The following is a 22,355-nucleotide window of genomic DNA, read 5'->3' on the forward strand; positions in this document are numbered from 1 at the left end:
AAACACCCATTATAGTTCCATCCACTATTCCACAAAACTAAAGTCTACCTTGCATTTCGACACTTACTAGCTTAAATGGAGCAAGCTAACCATAGCCGGCATAATAAAAGAGCATCCACTCTCATATCTTTCTCTTACCAAGCTAATTTTCATGATCATCTATCACATCATAAGCTAGAATTACTAAAGGAATAGAGCATGAGTATGAATTGTATGAAATACGAATAGAGGGCTAGCTCTTGATCATATATATAGACATGAATTTGAACATTATCTTTTAGAGCATGACCGTAAGGAATGAATAGGACATTGTTCAATCATGGTTTATTCTCATCATAACATAGTTACCCAAGATGGGACCGTAAATAGAGCACAATAGATACAAATAGTTCATACACAAAAAGCATAAAGCATGAATAGAGAGTTGTTATGAGCATAAACATTGTTAGAATCTATCATCACTTTGTTAGTTGGTTAAAAATCAACCAGTTAGTTAGTTATTGTGCTCAGCTTTTACTGTTGCATTGATACACTGCTACATTGAGTTAGTGTGAGTGAAGTTAATTTGTTAAATGCACTCGTAACTAACAATGTGTGTGAGTTGGTTCGGAAGCTTCTAAAAGTTGTAAACAAGTCTCTATATATAGATGCATAGTTGAAGTATCACATTGTATTGTAACACTTTCAGTATACAAAAAATTGTTGTTCCTACTCTGTTTATGGAAGCTTGTGTAGTTGAGCTTTCTATTCTCTGAATTTGATAGTTTTCTCATGGTATCAGAGCCACGATCATGAAGGTGCAAAATAGAGTAGATCAACAAAGTTTAGATCTTTAATATAGTAGAGAGTAGATCTCTGTTTATGCTGAAAGTTTTTCTTTTCTTTGATTGTATTCAGTTCTCCCTGAAATTGTTATAGTGAGGCTTACAATAGTACCAAAAATCGATTCGAGTGATTCTTTATTCATAGGAACTTCAGTTATATCTGTAGCTATCATAATTCCAATCAAGCTAGTTGTATTAGGGAATTATGGTGTATGGAGTCAATCGATGAGAATTTCCTTATTGGGAGAAAAGGAAATTTGGCTTTGTAACTGGAGCATGTAGTAAAAAGATGTATAGAGAAGAACAATATGAACAATGGGAAAATTGTAATGCAATAGTTTTGTCTTGGCTGATGAGCTCAGTTAGTGTAGAGTTACTGAATGGAATTACTTATGCAACAAATGCTCATGAAGTGTGGGAAGATCTAAATGAGAGATTTGATAAGGTGAATTGAAGGAGGTTGTATTATCTACATAGGGAAATCAATATATTTTCACAAGGAACTGATTCAGTGGCTACCTACTTCACCAAGCTTATAAGTTTGTAGAGTGAATATGATGTAATGATTCCTGTTCCATCACGTGACTGTCCAAAGTCAAAAGACTGCAGATCATCTATCTCAGTTAAGACTGATATAGTTTTTAGGTGGTTTGAATAAATCCTATGATCAAGCTAGAAATAGATTTTATTAAAGGGAATTACACCTACTCTTAACCAAGTATATGCTATGATAGCAGAGGATGAACTTCAACAACTTGCTTATGCATCTGTCACAAGTGAAAAACTAGATCCTATGGTAATACAGGTTAACAGAAACTTAGACACAAATTACAGGAACTAGAGTTATAAAGAAAAGAAGTGTGATTATTGTCATTTCAATAGAAATACCAGAAAGAATTATTATAAGTCAATATGATATCTTACTAACTGGAAACAGAGGAGGAAAACAAATAATAACAATAGAGGTTCAAGAGAATTCATGCACTAAAATCATACTAGTGGTTGAAGTCATTAGGATTCTGGGTGGTTCAATACTCATGGGCATCATGAAAATTAATTTACACGTAAAGTGATTACTCAGGCATCAGCTAACAGTTTTAACAATCAATTTCTTGGTGAAGATGCACGCCAACTTGCTTCAACTAGATATGAAGGTCATAAGAAAGCTAATAATGCAATGCTGGCCAAATGACAAGGGTTTACTGATGGAGAATACAAACATATCATAGAGATTTTGAATAAGGATCAACAAGACATAAAGTAGGTTGACATATCAGGTATAGCTACCTATTTATTCTCTAATGTTGAGCTACAAGAATGGATAGTGGATTCTGGTGCTACTCATCACAGTACAACAAGCAGAATATATTTATAAGGAAGGAAGTAGTCAAAATAGGAATGGATAAAGTGAATCTTCCAAATAGAGCAAAAATTGATATATCACATATCGGAGAAACATTGGTGTTATAAGATGAAACCGTGAAAGATGTGTTATTTGTGCCTGACTTTAAATTGAGTCTGCTATTAGTTTCAAAAGTCACTAGATAGTTATCATGTTTTGTATCATTTTACCCTGACTTTCTTGTGTTTAAGGATCTCTGCAATGGCATGGTGGAGGGGATTGGTAGAGAAAGAAGAGGCTTATACATTCTCAAGAATGATTTTAGAATGAATAATGAACTTGAAGGTCAGGAGAAGCAGGCAGAAGGTTTGACTGTGCATGATAGCAACTTATCGCACAAAAGAATTGGATATCCATCTGCACAAGTATTGATATCACTAGATCTTCTAGGTCATAGTAAGGATGCTGATTCTTTGAATAATTATCATGTTTGTCCACTAGCTAAAAAAACTAGATTATCATTTTCTATTAGTGAAAATAAGTCAAATATAGGTTTTGATATTGTACATATGGATATATGGGGTCCTTATAAGACTCCAACCTTTGATAATTTTTTTTATTTCTTAACTATTATGGATGATTCTAGTAGATACACTTGGATCCATTTACTGCAGCTTAAGTCTGAAACTATTGTAGCTCTCAAAGATTTTGTAGTGATGATGTAGAGACAGTTTGGAACTAATGTAAAGATTATAAAAAATGATAATGGGATTGAGTTTTTTAACAATCAGTGTAATGCCTTATTGAATACTTTAGGCATATTACACCAAAGCAGTTGTCCTTATTCTCCACAACAAAATGATGTAGTAGCAATAAAACACTGACAAATCTTGAATATAGCTAGAGCTATCAGGTTTCAATCACAGATGCCTATAAGATTTTGGGGTTTGGTTGTTCAAACTGCTGCTTACCTGATGAACAGGCTACTATCATTATCTATTAATGGTAAAAGTACTTATGAAGCATTGTTTTCTAAGGTTCCCTCACTAGAACAGTCAAGGGTATAAGATGCTTATGTTATGCTTCAACATTTCCTAAAGGTGATAAGTTTTCTGAAAGAGCAAGACTTGCCATGCTAATGGGGTACTTACCACTCAGAAAGGATATTTGTTGCTAGACTTGAATTCCAATAAGTTTTTTTTGTCAACAGAGATGTCACATTCCTAAAAAATGTTTTTCCATTTGCTAAAACGAGAGGACGGAATCATTCAAGTGGGTTAATTCAACAATATGTAGGCAATAGTGATGATACAAACTTAGTAACTTCAGCAGAACTTGATGATGATCTTGCCATGAATGTAGAGCCTTCCCACGATACATGAATGTTTATTCCACCAGATGACACTACAAAGTATTTCATTGATCAATCAGCTGACCTAATGCCTTCACTTCAAGACAATGAAGAGCCTATATCTTGCCCACCTAGAAGAACACCTAGAGTACCAAAGTAGCCTATTTGGATGAAGGATTATGCAGTACCAAAGAAGAGAAGAGGTACTAGTTATCCTATTTCCAATTTCCTATCTTCTAATAATACTCTTCTACTTATCAAAGTTGTGTTACAGTTTCTCCAACTTAATAGAGCCACAGTTTTTCAGTCAAGCAACTAACGATGACTGGTGGATTCATTCTATGAAGTTGGAAATCAAGCACTTGAGGATAATAATACATGGGAAATTATTGACTTGCCTCCTGTTAAGCATGCCATTGGTTCAAAATGGGTGTACAAAATTAAGTACAAGAAAAATGGAGAAGTTTAAAGGTTCAAAGCAAGACTGGTTGATAAAGGTTATAGTCAACAAAAGAGACTAGACTATCGTGACACATTTTCTCCTATGGCAAAAATGTATTTGTCATATGTGTCATTGCTCTTATGTTTCAAAATGATTGTGCTTATACCAAATGGATGTCTAAAATGCCTTTTTACTAGAATTTAGAAGAAGTATTATATATGAAGATGCCAGAAGGTTTTACAAAAAGGACATCATAAGGTCCGTAGGCTACTTAAGTCACTATATGGACTTAAAAAAGCTTCTAGATAATGGAAAATTAAGACCACAACAACATTTATGACTACAGGATTTATTCAAAGTGCCATGACTATTCTTTGTTCACCTTAAAGAATACAGAAGGGATGATGATGGTTAATGTGGATAACTTGATCATTACTGGAGACAATGAATCTATGATTTCTGAGGCAAAAGAAGTGTTGCACAGGCAATTGAATCTCAAGAACTTAGAAGAGATTAAATATTTTATAGGGATTGAAGTCTTAAGATTAAGGCAGGGTGTTATCTTAAATCAAAGAAAGTATATCCTGGAGAAAATTTCTGAAAATAGTCTTGTTGGTGTAAAACCAGCTACTACACCCCAGGAATCTAATATCAAGTTGACATCAGGGGAATATGATAAAGCTGTAGGTTCCACTGATGATGCTGTATTGAAGGATGCAACTTCTTATCAGAGGTTGGTTGGAAAACTTATGTATGCTACCATTAACAGACCACACATTAGTTATGTTGCTTATAAACTAAGCCAGTTCATGAAAATGCTTAAAAGATATCATCTTGAAGCTTCATATAGGTGGTCAGATATCTGAAGGGTTTAGTTGGCCAAGGAATTTGGTTGAAGACTTAGACTAAATCAATCTTAGTATATTGGTGTAACTCAAATTGGGAAGCATGTTCCAATACAAGAAGGTTTATTATTGGATATGTGGTACAATTTGGTGGATCCTTAATATCCTGGAAATAAAAAAAACAACACACAGTGTCCAGAAGTTCAGCTGAGGCTGATTATTGAAGTATTACCTCAACTGTTGCAGAACTCACTTGGCTAGAGAGATTGTTTACAGAGTTGAACGTGCCTACTTTTAAGCATATCACCTTATTCAGTGATAGCAAGTCAGCTATCCAATTGGCAACCAATCCTACTTTTTATAAGAGAACTAAACATATAGAGATTGATTTCCACTTTATCAGGGACAAAATCAAGTATGGATTGGTACAAACTCAATACATTTCTACACAGCCACAGGTTGCAGATATTCTAACTATAAGCCTGGGTCATGATCAACATTCTCATCTTTAAGAAAGGTTGGTGTGCTTAATATTTTGCATCTTTCAACTTGAGGGGAAGTGTTGGAATCTATCATTACATAGTTAGTTAGTTAGAAACGAATCAGTTAGTTAGTTATTATGGTCATCTGTTACTATTACATTGATACACTATTTGTAACGCCCCGGAAAACGGGTCTGGAGCGTCACACGGTGCTTGAGGCTACAAGTATCCCCAAGCTAACCCTTTGAGCCATTTTCATTCAGTTCAACACAAATCAACGGGGTTTCCATAAATAACCCTCAAATATCAATAGAGTAATCATCTTCCAAGAATAAAAGAATTTCAGAAAGATAACAAAATACGACTTATTAGTCAATTCCCAAAATCTATACTAGTCTGACAAGCCTCTAAGAAAATCAATAAAACCAGCGAGCCATTGAGACACGCCCCAACTGACTCATACTCAGTTATTAAATGTAAACAATTCCGTGAAACCAACATCAGACATCACGTCCTCGAAACATGAGGACTCCCCACAATAGAGGATGTAGAACAGCGTGCCCAAATAATCACTGTCGAACCTGGAACTGAGCACCTAAACCTACATTCTGAGAAAATGCAGCCTACATCCGAAGATGTGGGTCAGTACCATGGAAAGAAACCGAGTATATGGGGGTGTATGCAGTTGTATAAACATCATCATCATAAATATTTATAAGAAATATGCAGGATGTATGAAAGACTCACATAGCCCGAAGAAAATCATCATAATCATGAGAGGATAAAATAAGTACAATAACACATGTGAGTCATCATATAATTTGTCAATCACTTTCCGTTCATCAAGAATATCAATTCTCATAATGTAAATATCATTTAAATCTTTCGCAAGAATAACTTTCATGATTCCACTTTCAAATCACTTCACCATTCACCATAGACACAAGGAAACACACACACACACTGGGAGATCCTATAACTGACATAAACCATGTGAGCTACATGGAGTCCAATGTACAACCCACGTTGGGGAGAGCCGTCTTATCCTTGCCATCGGAGTAGGACTATTGATATCAAATCCACACAAACTAGTGATCACTATATAAATCAGCCTTAGGCTCACTCATACGGGGGCACGTAGTTCTAGGGAAGTAAGGTCGCTTTATATCTCCCACTCGGTGCTAAAGATTTCTCCCGGACTTAGCTCAGATCATTTCAAAGACAATCCACAACAAAATAATTTCAGTAATATATAAATATACATCGGGAGCCATCATGCTTCCCATCTATCAAAATCAACCATGTTGTGGATTTCTTTCACACTCGAGTTTAAAACAACTCCATTAAGACCAAAAGGTCAAATCATTCAAAATATCTCAAATATTCAACATCAACGTGCTTATAACACACACTTTCTCAAAAAAACATAATTTTCAATGGGGATTCACGACCCAAATATCAAAATCATGATAAATATCATTCAAGGTCCATGCTTCATATCTCCACACATATAAATTCATCTTTCAAAATCATAAACATCAAGATTTCATAATAATCATCATAAGATATGGGTTCATGCTTCAAATTCATAAAAATCAAATAAAAATCATGCCTTTGTAAAGAAAATTACTTTTTGGGCACAAGAATGAAAGAGAGTTCTTATTGAAAAACCCCACATACCTTGAATGATGAACTCTAGATCGATACTCATTTTTGAGATATTAATCGTACATTTGAATGATGGTTCTTGGAGTTCTTGAACTAGGAACTCGAAATCTTGAATAAATTTGCAGAATTAATGGTGAACTTTGGAGGTTCTTGAAGTTGGATGTAGGAGCTTAGGGTTTTTTTCTTTTTAAGGGAATTTGATGAAATATAACATATAATGCTTCTAATAGGCTTTAATATAGGGTTTGGACGGATTTTGGGTGAGGGGGGATGACCAAAATGCCCCTAAAAATAAAAAAAAAACTCTCGAATCTGTCATTTGGTGGACTGTTTTGATAGTCTGAAGTAGATCAACCATAACATTTTACTTCGATATTCAAATTGGATGAAACCAATTTCATTAGAAAGAGGACTCGCAGAGCTTTCCGTTGATATCTATTAGGTCACCCAGATCATTATGTACAAAGATTTATGATCGTTTAAAATTGGAGAAAAAATACTCCAGCCTCAGTACTTTTTCCTGCACGTTTTACTGTTCACTACTATTCACGGTTCGATCAGAATGTTCATAACTCGTCGCTCGGGTGTCCGTTTTGGATGATCCACATATCGTTGGAAATATTATTTGATACTCTAGGAAATGGTGGGTCATAATCTAAGATATTCCGCACGAAAAATTTATAATTCATTCTAGAAGATAGAACCCAACACGTTTACGCATAAAATTTCAACGAAAATTTTTTTGGGGTATTACACTATTACATTAAGTTAGTGTGAGTGAAGTTAGTTTGTTAAATAAGCTGGCAACTAACAATGTGTGAATTTCGGTTAGGAAGATTTTGGAAGTTTTAAGCAAGTCTATATATATAGATGCATAGCAGAAGTATCACATTGTCTTGTAACATTTCCAATATATAGAAAATCATTCTTCCTACTCTGTTCATGGAAGCTTGTGTAGTTAAGCTTCCTATTTTTTCGGTTCGATAGTTTTCTCAGACATGAAATAGCCATCCATCATCATTATAAGCAGATGTACGAAGAACACACAACAAAGAAATCACAGGCATGAATTATACGAGATATTATGTCATGACCCAAACCAGGACCTAGCAGTGACGGGCATCCCAAGCCAACAAGGCCGGAGATGACCCCTTAAACTTACCTCAAGAGCATAATAATAAAATGAACTGCAAAAGAAAATTAGAAGAATAAGAGATATGCAATAATTAAAAGAGCAAATCTATGAGTCATCATCAAATCCATAAGAACATACCCCATTACTGTCCACAAAAACTCTAAAACAAGACGTACTAACCAAGTCGGGACATGCCCTCGACTATGACAAAGGAAATCCATAAATACTAGAATAATAATTGAAAATTAAGAGAATGATTGGGCCTTTTGAAAGATGGAGGGCTCAGCACTTCACAACTGATCCACAGAAGTACCAAACCACCTTACGCTGCACAAGACCACAAAAAAAGCTCTTGAAATCTATATTATGAAATGATGCAGTGTTCGAGGACGGTTAGATACAATATATGCATTTATCAAAAATCCAGTAATAAACCACATGCACAACAATTATGCATATATATATATATATAGAGGGGGGATGTTGGGATCGGGGAAAGGGGTATAAAATATGATCATTTAGAACATTAACCCTAAACTACATAGCTCATACTGACCTTTCAGGCACCCACGGGCTATATGGGTTTGGCTCTCCCTACCGGAAGGGCCCTAGTCCATGTTAGCCACATGTACCGAGGAATGACAAAAGACACCAAGGCAATAGCCATCCAAAATCCACCGTGTATCTGGACACAATGGTCATATAGATCCCCAAAGTTAGCAAATGTAGTTTTCAGTGTTGGTCCCCTTGGGACTACACCTTCTCGATAAGTTACACAATTTTCTTTAAGCCAAAATTAAAATAATTTGCACATAAATCAATCATTAGCCATGGAGTCTTTTATTTAGCCATTTCCAACTTGGTATTACCATACCAATATGCTTGTAAGCTATTCTATTTATGCCAAATCATAACCATAATCCATTTAACCATTTAGACTTTAATTTCTCATTTAAAATCCAAAACCATAACCACTAAGGGCGTTTCAAAACCTTTTTATCATTTATCTCTTTAATGCAATGTTTTTAAAAGATATATAAATTAGGTATAATACTTGTTCAAAACCAAATTTAACAATGTGGATTGAGATTAATGTCCTTACTATACCAAATTCATCCATATTGTAAAAACTCAAGTCACCATTTTCCACCATTATAACAATGAAAAATACATTGCATGTGTTAACAAGCAAAAACCCTCAACCCTAGAAAATTCAATCATTCCAAAACACCAAAATACCATGTTAGATAATGCAATAATACCATAATTGATGTAGGAATGTATAATACACCTTTTTGACAAAAGGAATTTGGGGAAAGGCTTGAATCCTTAACTTTGAAGCTTGAAACCTAGCTTCAAATCAATATGAACACTTGGATTCATTTTCCATACCCTTGATGATGAAATTGGTGAGAAAACAATAAGAAGAACTTGAATTTGAAGCCTTAGGTGCTTGAATTTATGTAAAGAACCCTTATTTGGTGTTATTGAGAATTTAGGGAAAGTAGAGTTATGTATTGGGTTATGGGATGAGGAAAATCACGTTAGTATTAGTTATAGGATGATTTGAGACGTAAATGACTAGTTTACCCTAAAAAAACTAAAGAGAAATGTGGGTTTTAGCATCTCTGGGAACGTGGGTGTGCCACACCCTTAACGCGGAGCATACAGGGCGTGCTACACTTTTATCACAGAGCATAGAGCACGTGCCTCATCCTCATTGCTCACCCTCACTGATTTGCTCGCAAACATGCTCATAACTTTTCACTAGGGTATCGAATTATGGAAAAATCGGTGGCATTATAAAGAGGACTCAATTATATTTCATTTGGTGGGTCTTGAGCTTCAAAATACCATATATATCCTAGAAGTTATACACTTCCAAAGTTGATCCTTATAAGATCGAATACCAAAATTCAGTCGATAATAAAAGTTCTTAAATCAACTTTGCTCTAAGTGTTTCCTATGAACATTCTTCACATAGAAAGAACTTTACACACTAGGTAAATAATCATGACACTTATATTTTAATAGAATTAACAGGTTTTGGGTTTACACACATAGGAATGACGGTTTGAATGCTAGCTTGAAAATATGGGGTGATATATTATCTTCCCGTTGGAATCATTCATCCTCAAATGATGGTAGGAACTGTTATGATTTGGATAGAATAAGCAAACCACAAGTAAAATAAAACAAGAACAACACAACAGATTTACGTGGAAACCCTTGCGGGGAAAACCACAGGCAGAGGCAGAGAAATTTCACACTGAAAGGAGAGGAGTACAATGTCGAGAATGTATATATTTTCTGAATAATTAAAATTGACCCACTAATTGCACTTATATAATACGTGCATACAAATAAGTCCTAGGCCCAAAAAATATAAAGGTCCATCACAAATCCCATTGAAAATCACGAACATGGGTCGCACCGCAAAACTTTCTGGGTCGGATCAAAAAAATTTGGGTCACAACTCTAACAGGAACTTATTGAAGCTTTAGACGTACATGATAAAGGATTTAACTTCACATTAGGAAATTTCCCTCAACAATACATATATAGGCACCAAAAGAAAAGAGATTTATTGCATCACCAAGTAATCATATAAGTACGAATCATGAGATACTGAGATTTGGTATAGACATGGTCTTGGGCATGAGTTATATGAAACATGATCATAACAATGTAAGGTAGGAATTTTTTTTAGGAATCCTCAGCTTGGTTGAGATTAATACAGGACACGAAGTAAGATTTAGTGGGACTTAAGAATAAAAGCATTTTCACCTCCAATGATACGTCTAATAGCCCCTTAAATTTTAGCAATGCTTCTCAATCATGCTTGCAGCTACGAATACCACACTTCACTATTTCCAGTCTTATAATTACTCTACAAATCACATAACTACAAGAGCCTGAGTCCAACTGCATATTGCTCTCATATTGAAGACTAACCTAGAGTTAAAAGGTCTTACTTAAGCTATGAGACCCTATACTCTACCTCTTTCCAAGAATACGAATCCATCTTATCACTATACTCAAACAACATCATGTCTTATCAAAAGTACTGTCCATATAATATGATGGTTTGTGTATATATCAATCACAACATTCTATCCTATCTTTGCTACACCCACTTTACGGATCTCTCCGCTAAAACCCAGCAACTTCAATTAATTTTAAAATGATTTTCACTGCCCATCCACTTCATAACTATTTCACATAACAAAAGTTCATCTCACTATTCCTGCTTCATATATAACATTAGTTCGAGTAGTCACATTAAATTTTCACAACAAAGAAGGTCTACTCTCTTATCTAAAACATTATTATGCTTCTATAACTACTATCATCCTTCCATAAGGAGAGTAAATGAGGGACTAGCGTACGAGGTTCAGGAATAGGAGTGATAATATTCAATTATAAGATATATTTGTTGCACTACTTAAGATGGGCCTGTGATGTAAGATACGATCTAATAAGCATGAAGGGCTTCATATATCAAACACTTAGATCATAATTAAAGGGTCGAATCATGGACATAGGTTTTATAGAGAACTTGAAACTTAGGCATAGTCACAATATAATACATAAGACATTGGTAGATATCCTTTTAATATGAAGTAGGAGGAATTTGCTAGAATAAGAATAAATTTATCACGGCTCTTCCTTGAAAATCAATACCATGAGAAAATTCAAGATCTACTTTAGGTTATAATCTCCCCCTTAGCTCAAAGGTCACTATCCTATACTTGCAGACATATCCTCTTATTAAATCTACAAGCACAACGATTAACACAATGGGGGTATCACTATACATATGAACGCCAAACTCTCCCTGATAAACTATTATAGAATAAGTACTAACTTTTTTCTATAACATTCCTTCTGGGGGAACTACTCTTAACTTTCTTTAGCCTCCAAAGTCATTGCCTTATTACTTACATTATCATGGACATACACTTCCACGCTTCTTACCACCTAAAAATCTATTTTCAACTCCTTAGTATCCTAGCATTACACCTCTAACATCATAACCTCATAATTTAACAAAAATTTTAAAACTATACCAAGAGTTCACATAGTCTAATTATATCTCCCTCAATTCAGCCCTAAAGAACACCATATAACAACTCCCCAGACTACTCTATACTAAGAAATTTAAGAACATGAGCTAGGTATGCATGACACTTATAACTCAAGACCGAGTACACTTTATCCTTATAACTTAAGGCTCTTATTAACTAATGATTTAACCACCATTTCTACTTCAGCACTAGACCTTATGCATATAGCATAATTACTACTCTAATTTTTCATAACTCATCAACCTAAGCTCTTTCACACATTATATCAAGCCTAATAATTCACTCCCACAAATCTTGCAACACAATTCTTGTGCTAACATTCTTATCACCACAATCAACATCTAAAGTTCAAACTTAGTGTCTAGCAATAATCATGTACCACTAATGATATATCCTATATAAATACTAGTCCATAAGATAGAGAAATCAACCTAAATTCCTTATTTATCTTAACTACAAACCATAAGTACATTCTTCTTCAAAGCGTTACTACTACACCTTAATATTCATAACACATCTTCTTACATACTATTCTAGTTTACAACTGCTAGAATTAAAATATATCAATGGGTATAGCCATATAATAAGGATATTTGAATCAATCTTATAAACTAACCCATTATGGTCTATAGAATATTTACCTCCCTCACATCACATCTGCTTACCCATGAATACATCCCAACTATCTTCAAGATTTCGTAAACATCACTAAGTCCTTTTTTTAAGATATCCCCACGTGAACGCTAAATTTATAAATCATTAGCCAACCAATCCTTCTATTCACAACCTATGATTAATTTTTACTGCAACAAGATCTGGTCCTCATGAACTCCTTTCTTATTTCAACTAAAGACGCAAATATTTTAACTAACCACTCTCAAGACGCAAATATTTTAACTAACCACTCTCTTTTTACCGATAAGTTTGCTAATCATTGGTACACCTTAACCAACACCATAAGGGCATATCATCCCCACACTCACTGAAAGATCATGCAAATACAACTACCTTTTTTTTACAAAAAAAGTTATCTAGACTTTGACTTCTAAATTTAGGAAATCATATCAGTAACCTTGGGATGATACTACTATTTATAGGTCATAACGCCCTAATTTATACTACTCCTTGGGTGGAAATACTATCTCAACATTTAGATACATATATTTATCCTTAAGCGAGAGGCCTGGAATTAAGGTTTTGAAAGAGACTAAATACATACCGTACCTTGGGCTAAAAAGAACAATTTATGAAGATAGAGGTATACACTTGAATCAATACACTTTGGCACACTAATGGACTCCTTTCAAGTACTTGTGTACTTTACTAAATTTTGATGACTCATTTGAAAAGGACCATTGTAAGACCCCATAAAATCCTAAGCTTAATTCAATCCTTTAGGCTTGTCAAGGGGTCCCAGACTTATAATATTTTATCTAAGTACTCAAACTTAGTATTATTTTAACCTACGAAGGTTGGAAATCTTATTTTGCAACCTTTATGTCCATTAAATGTTGATTTTTAGGTTGATTCATGATCAGGAATGTCCGTAGGTGTTTTCAAACAAGTTTCAGAGTTTTTGGACTTCGTTTGAAGTTCCTTCGTAATCCCAAAATAGTGAATCAATGCGATCTTGGCACGCCTCTTAGACTATCGTGTTGATTACTATTTTTCCCAGCTACCAGCTTCTAATTCCAATAAATCAACATGAATATGGCGCAACGCATTGGCTATCCATCGATGGCATCGATGCGCCACATCAACCTGTGTGTCAGTAACTCAGTTTTCAGTCATTAAAATACTACATCCTCGGGGGTATTTGGGTCTTTTTCTCCCAACCTTCATCCCCCCAAAACACAAAATTCATCCCTAATTCACAAAAGTATACTCACTTTCTCTCAAAATCTTTCAAGATCAAGCCTTAGGGTTTTTAATTCAAGATTCAAATATCAAGAAATCTACCATCAATATTCTCAAAATCAAGCATCAAGGTATGTAAAGTGTTCATCCAAGGGTCTCTTCCACCCTTGGAGTCCGAGAATCTCTTTTGAACTGTAACCAATTGATTTTATGATTTCCATGGTTGGAATTAAAGTGAATTCCATGATTGTTAGTTGGATTAAGTTCCTAATTCATGATTATATATATATATATATATATATCTAATGTGAAATTAATCATTAGGTGTGTATCATGTGAATCCATGATAAACCCTTGACTTGTGAAATAAGAGATGAATTATGATGCTCTCTTGTTGTTCAATACTATGCTCACCAAGTGTTTGATAAATTGTCCATGTGAACTGTTAATAGAACAAAACTATGTCAAGTTAGCTTATGTGCAAGTTATATCATGCAAGTGTTTGTCAAAATGCCCCAATAAATGAATGATGATCAAGTTCATAGTTTAAATGTTTCATGTTATGCCACGTCTCTTAATTTATGCTATCGAGTCCTAGGGGTACTTGTACCTGATAATTTAGCTGATTACCTAGAGTCATGGTCAATCATTGAACAGTATCAGTTACGACACGATCAGTAGTACTCTCAGTCAGTTACAGAACTTAGGAAAACTTAGTAGAATTCATATTATTCCAGTCTAATTCAGTATGTAGTTCAGACCTCAGTAAACTCAGTCAGCTAATAGAATTCAGTAGTATTACGTAGTTAACGAAACTCAGTGAACTCAGTTTAGTTCATCTAAATAGTAATCTCAGTAACCGTTCAGTCCAGCCCATTACAGACTAAAAATTAGTTCAGTGTCTATTCAGTTGGGAGTAGGATTCAGCACAGAGTGAACCCAAGGATGGGGACTCACCTGTGAGTAAAGGATGTGATCCTTAGAAGCAATCCTTGTGTTCCAGAACTACTTAGCCAGCATAGGTTCAGATATCTTCCTGCCAGATATTATTAGGGTTGATATATCTCTTTAAGTTTTTTCTATCAGCAAAGGTTTAAAGAAGAGCTTTCTGTCAGAGAGGGTTAACTCACAGCTTGTCTTTACTCATGGCACGGTATTGACACCCTTTCAACTGGGTTAAAGGTTGGACCCCAAGTCTATTCAAAAAAGGGACATGTCAGTTAGATGATTACCTCCCACAGTTTTAGTTTTAGATTTAGTCTCAGTATATAATTCAGTTTAATTTAATAGATTCGGGACTATCATACATAGTTACTCAGTATAGTTCCATAAAATTAAGACTGTCAGATATAGTCAAACAGACATCAGTAATATAGTATCAGTAAAATCAGTTAATTGGTAATTTAGTATTCAGTCTTAGTATTTAGTGTTATTATGATCTCAGTACTATTTACGTGTTCATGCATGTACTCTCATTCAGTCTTACTCATGTTATTTAGTTAGTATTGTTTATACATATGAACCCATACATTGAGCCTACCTCACTAAGCATACCATTATATTCAAAGTACTAACACATGTTTTCTTTTACGCTATGATGTCTTATTTCATAGGTTCTAGTGGATGGGCTCCCGAGCATCCTTAGTAGATTCGACTTTCAGCAGTTAGAGTAGTGGTGAGTCCTTATAGTTTGAGGACATACTTATTATTTACAGTATTTCAGTTTCAGTATCATTAGTCAGAATTAGTTGGGGGCTTGTCCCATCAACTCCACAGTTCAGGCAATTTAGAGGCTTTTCTAACTAGAGTATTTTTTTCAGATAGTTGTTTTGTTTTTCAGTACTTATATTCAATTTTGTTATTTTGATACCGCATTCAGATTTATTTACAGTATTGAACCTTATGGAAAGTTTCCTCTTATTTTCGTATAGTTATAGTATTTATTACTCAGTTATTAAAGCAGGTACCAGTCATGAGTTATCTTGTCATCCTTTGAGATTATGAGCATCGTGTAGCATCTGGGGTATAGACTCTGGGCGTTATGAACTTGGTATCAGAGCCTAAGGTTCAACAGTGTCCTAGGAAGTTTGAAAGCTGCATCTAGTAGAGTCTTGTGCATGGGTGTGTTGTGCGCCACACTTATGGACAAGAGGCTATGAGATGTTTTTGGAAAAGTTTCCCTTCTTTTAGTATTTATGTTGTGCGAGTAAGCATGAGCTCTAGTTACACTTTCTTTCTAATCCTAGCTGCTCTTCTATTTATAGAATATGCCTCCAAAGTAGACTCAGAGAAGAGAAACAAGAGATCAGTCAGCCCCTCAACTCATCCATCCAGATCCTTTGGGTGAGCATGTCTCCCACACGGAGTTTAGAGCAACCTTCACTTCCCTAGCTCATTCTTTGGTAGCCCAGAATGAACGTCCAACTGTGGTTTCGGCCAATGCAGTGGACAATACTTCTGCTATCAAGATTCGAGACTTCACTCAAATGAACCCTCCATCGTTTACCAGGTCAAAGTCAGATGAGGACCTTCAGGAATTTCTTTATTAGGTGTAAAAGGTTACGGATATCATAGGGGTGACTTCTGTTGAGAGCACTGAGTTAGCCTCCTATTAGCTACAAGATGTATCCCATATGTGGTTTAAGAAGTGAAAGGTAGACAAGGGTACTGATGCAGATCCCATAGAATGGGAAGAGTTTGCTATCGCCTTCTTAGATAGATTCTTTCACTTAGAGCTGAAAGAAGCAATGTGTTAGAGTTCATCAATCTCAGGCAAGAAAGTATATATGTGAAATAGTATTCCCTTAAGTTCACTCAGTTAGCCAGGTATGCTCCCCATAGAATAACAGACAATAAATCCAGAATGAGCAAGTTTGTGTCTGAGATATTGGGTAGAGTAGTTAAACAGTACAGGACTGCGATGTTGATTAGAAAGATGGATATATCTAGGCTTATGGTCCATGCCTAATAGATTGAGGAGCAGAAACTTAAGAAGAAGGAGAGAGAAAATAAGAAAGCCAGAATGGGTAGCTTTAGTTTTGCCCAGCCAAGGTCAGAGGATGGTAACCGTTCTCGATTTAGTCAGAAGTTTTCAACCCCAATTCCATCTTCATCTAGTACACCAGTACCAAGATTCAGGATTGACAGTCATGATGGGGTGCCAGGCTCCAAAACCCAGAGTAGTGCAAGCAGTATTCGTACTAATCCGCTTTACAAAGAATGTGGTAAGAATCATAAAGGTGTGTGTAGAGTCGGAAGTGATGTGTCTTTTGGATGTGGTGAGTCAGGTCATAAAGTCTGAGACTGTCCTAAGGCTGGTCCACAAAATCAGCACAGTTATTTTTCAGCTCAGTCCGATCGCCCGAATCAGCAGGGTGCCACTCCTAGTGCCACCAGTGGGCAGCGCCCAAATAGGCTTTATGTACTTCAGTCTAGACAAGATTGGGAAAGTTCTCCTGATGCAGTCACTGGTATGTTACAGACCTCCCATTTATATATTTATGTCTCATCAAATCCAAGAGTTTCTTTGTATTTTTTTACTCCTTGTATAGCAGCTAAATTTAAGGTCAGACCAGATATTAACAAAACATTTCTCAGTTTCTACCCCAGTGGGTCAGTCTATCATAGCCCGACGGGTATATAAGAACTTTCTAGTTATGATATCTCAAGAATTCAGGCTTCTAGATTTCAGTAGTAATATTAGTATTACAAAAAAGTAATGGGTGGGAATAGTGCCCAACCCGTCTTTACCTAAGTTCAAAGCTTGTACTTCAGTTATCATGATAGCTATGCATGCTTTACGTCTCAGCTCCATAAACACACCTTATATTTATATACTTTCCAAAGAGTTGAGTGTGTTTCCAGTTTCTAGTATGAGAAGCTCCAGTTCACTTAGTAGTACGAAGTATATTTCATGAAATCATGAACTCCAAACTCAGGTCATGCAGCTCATGACTTCTGCACTCATGCCTTACAGTGCGTTTAGTCCCAGTTACCATATCAATCATAGTCTCAGTTACATCTTAGTTATAGTGTCAGTCTCAGTTGAGCAATCAGATTAGAAACTTAGTTCAGTTTCAAGTTTTCTTGACCATAGCATACAGTTATCAGTATTTCAGTACCTTAATTTACAAAATATTTCAGAATCATGTTATACGCTTGGTTTTGCATTCTCAAATAATATAGATTGTTTGTTCATAAATTCATGCTCAGTTATCTCATGTTACCGAGTCAGTCCTTATCTCATGTACATAATACTCTACAGTTTTAGTTTCATTATTTAGACTAAGTACAATTTAGTCTTACATGCCGAGTACTCAGCTATCAGTTATCCATCTAATCAGCTAAGTTAGTATGATTATGCATTCGTGCGCAATGCCCATGTGAATATTTTTCAGTAATCCCAAGTGAAGTATCATACTAAGGTAGAGAGTATAGTTGAGAATAAGTTTTCAGTATGAGTTAGTTCGTAAAGCTAGTAATTCAGTATTAGCAGTCAGACAACAAGTTCGTATGGTATGGTTTCCACCTTTCCATTTAGTCGCTTTGTCTGAATGTCTCGTGAATTAAGTTATTCCAAGATGGAGCAATCAGGTAGTGCGTGTTCAGCTTAGTTCATGTATCATGTCTCAGTTTCAGATCCCAGATATTTAGTCACGATTCAGTTCGTAGGTGCCTTATGCATTGCCCTAATTTTCCTCAGTATCTCAGCCAAGTCAACATTCTTCAAGGGACATAATGTCCCAAGAGGGAGATGTACTATAACCCTGAGCTTTTATGTCCTAAACCTCCCAGATCTCTTCATGTAACGAATCCAGTTTGGAGTAGTGGGTACTCATAAATTGACCCTCAAGTTCCAATCTCAGCTGTAAGTCATGCATTTAAGGGGCTCAGTTTAGTTTATGATATTCAGTTCATGTATCATGTTCCAATCTCAGTCATGTTCTCATGTTCCCATTCATGCGTACTCCGAAAATAATCTTGAGTTCATAAGTATTTTTCAGTTTAAGTAATAGTTTTCCATGAACCTACTCAGTTTCATGTTCAGATTTCTGTTATAAATTTGGTATTAGTTACCATTGCATGTTCATTTGTACGTTCATGAGCCAGTTCAGTCATGTATCTATACATCAGATATGCATGTTCAGTATATAGATTCAGTTTATCAGTAATCCCAGTCATGCATTTATGAATCATGTTCAGCTATACTTATATATCAAATGTGCACGTTCAGTATGATAATACAGAATACTAGTAATATTAGTCATATAGTCATGTTCCATATGTTCATGTCCAGTAAGTAAGTCAGTCTCTCTGTATTCTCAGTCTTAGCAGTCTTATTCGAGGATGAATGTTCCCAAGGGGGAGATAATGTAAGACCCCGCAAAATTCTAAAATTAATTCAGTCTTTTAGGCTTGTCAAAGGGTCCAAGACTTAGAATATTTTAGCTAAGTACTCAGACTTAGTTTCATTTTAACCTATGAAGGCTGGCAATCTTATTTTGCAAGCTTTACATCCATTAAATGTTGATGTTTAGGTTGATTCATGATCAGGAATATCCGTAGGTATTTTCGGATAAGTTTCGGATTTTTTGGACTTCATTTGAAGGTCCTTTGGAATCCCAACATAATGAATCAACGCGATCTTGGCACGCTACGTCGACTATCGCGTTGATTACTATTTTCCCCAGCTACCAGTGTCCAATTCCAGTGAATCGACGCGAATATGGCACAATGCACTGTATATCACATCGATTCCATCAACGCGCCACGTTGACCTGTGCGTCAGTAACTCAGTTTTCAGTCATTAAAAGACCGCTTCCTCGAGGAAATTTGGGTCTTTTTTCCCCAACCTTTAGCCCCCCAAAATATGAAATCAGCCCTAATTCACAAAAGTTTACTCACTTTCTCTCAAAATATCTTAAGAACAAGCCTTAGGATTTTCAATTCAGGATTCAAATCTCAAGACTTCTACCATCTACCTTCTCAAAATCAAACATCAAGGTATGTGAATTGTTCATCCAAGGGTCCCTTCCATACTTGGAGTCCAAGGATCTCTTTTGAACTGCAAGTAATTGATTTTATGATTTCCATGGTTGGAATTAAAGTGTATCCATGATTGCTATTTGGATTAAGTTTCTAATTCATAATTGTATATATATCTCATGTGAAATTGATCATTAGGTATCTAGATTCATGTGAATCCATGATAAACCCTTGACTTGTGAAATTAGAGATAAATTATGATGCTCCATTGTTGTTCAATACTATGTGCATATACTATGCTCACCAAGTGTTTGATAAATTATCTATGTGAACTATTAAGAGAACTAAATCATGTCAAGTTAGTTATGTGCAAATTATATCATGCAAGTGTTTGTTAAAATGCTCCAATAAATGAATGATGATCAAGTTCATAGTTATGTGCAAGTTATATCATGCAAGTGTTTGTCAAAATGCTCCAATGAATGAATGATAATTAAGTTCATAGTTTACATGTTTCATGTTATGTCATGTCTCTTAATTTATGCTATCTAGTCCTAGGGGTACTTGTACCCAACAATTTAGCTGATTACCTAGAGCCATGGTCAGTCATAGAACTGTATCAGTCACGGCACGATCAGTAGTACTCTCAATTAGTTACAATATCTAATTCAGTATCTAGTTCAGACCTCAGTAAACTCAGTCAGCTAACAGAATTCAGTAGTATTCCGTCAGTCAATGGAACTCAGTTCAGTTCAGCTAAACAGTAATCTCAATAACCTTTTAGTCCAGCCTAGTACAGACTAAAAATCAGTTCAGTGTCTATTCAGTTGGAAGCAGGATTTAGCACCGAGTGAAACCAAGGATGGGGACTCACCTGCTAGTAGAGGGTATGATCCTTAGAAGCAATCCTTGTGTTCCAGAACTACGTAGCTAATGTAAGTTGAGATATCTTTCTGCCAGATATTATTAGGGTTGATATATCTCATTTGAGTTTTTCCTATCAGCAAAGGTTGACGAAAGAGCTTCCTATCAGAGAGGGTTAACTCACAACTTGTCTTTACCCATGGCATGGTATTGACACCCTTCCAACTGGGTTACAGGTTGGACCCTAAGTCTATTCAGAAAAGGGGCATGTCGGTTAGATGATTACCGTCCATAATTTCAGTTTCAAATTCAGTCTCAGTATAAAACTCATTTCAGTTCTATAGATTCAGGACTATCAGACATCGTCACTCAATTCAATACGAAACTCAGTATAGTTCCACAGAATCAGGACTGTTAAATACAGTCAAACAAACATCAATAATGTAGTATCAGTAAACTCAGTTAATCAGTAATTCAACATTCAGTCGCAGTATTCAGTGTTATCATGATCTCAGTACTGTTTACGTGTTCATGTATGTACTCTCATTCAGTTTTACTCATGTTATAGTTAATATTATTCATTCATATGAACCCATGCATTCAGCCTACCTCACTGAGCATACCAGTACATTCAAATTACTGACGCATGCTTTCTTTTGTGCTATGATGTCTTATATCATAGGTTCCGATGCACGGGCTCTCGAGCATTCTTAGTAGATCCGACTTTCAACAGTCAGAGTAGTGGTGAGTCTTCATAGTTTGAGGACATACTTATTATTTATAGTATTTTAGTTTCAGTATCATTAGTCGGAGTTAGTTGGGGGCTTGTCCCATCAACTCCACAGTTCAGACAGTTTAGAGGCTTTTTAGACTAGAGTATTTTTTAGACAGTTGTTCAGTTTTTCAGTACTTATATTCAGTTTTGGTATTTTAATACCACATTCAGATTTATTTACAGTATTGAGCCTTATGGCAAGTTTCTACCTAATTCCACATATTTACAGTATTTATTACTCAGTTATTGCAGCAGGTACCATTAATGGGTTAGCTTGTGGTCCTTCAGGATTATGAGCATTGTTTAGCGTTTGGGGTACAGACTCGAGGCATTACAACCATACCGTTAGAAAGCTAAGCCTTTGTACTTGTATCTTATCGATAATGAGACATAACCAACAGAATTAGATAAATGAAGAAATTTGGATAACTTTTATATGGACAACACAATTGCACAATATAGAGTATGAAAGAATAAGAAACATTTCTTAAATGCCTCATAGCCTTCCCCTATAAGTGTGGCGCACTACACACCCATAAAAGGGACTTGCTTAACATAACTTTGTGGAGACCTAGCAACCCTGAATCATGCTTTGATACCAAGCTTGTCAAGACCCAAATTAAGGCTTAGTCGTGACGGGCATTCCAAGCCAACAAGATCGGAGAGATCCCCTTAACCTTACCTCAAAAGAATATTA

This window comes from Capsicum annuum, chromosome 1 (assembly GCF_002878395.1).
Source record: "Capsicum annuum cultivar UCD-10X-F1 chromosome 1, UCD10Xv1.1, whole genome shotgun sequence".
In the NCBI taxonomy this organism is placed as follows: domain Eukaryota; kingdom Viridiplantae; phylum Streptophyta; class Magnoliopsida; order Solanales; family Solanaceae; genus Capsicum; species Capsicum annuum.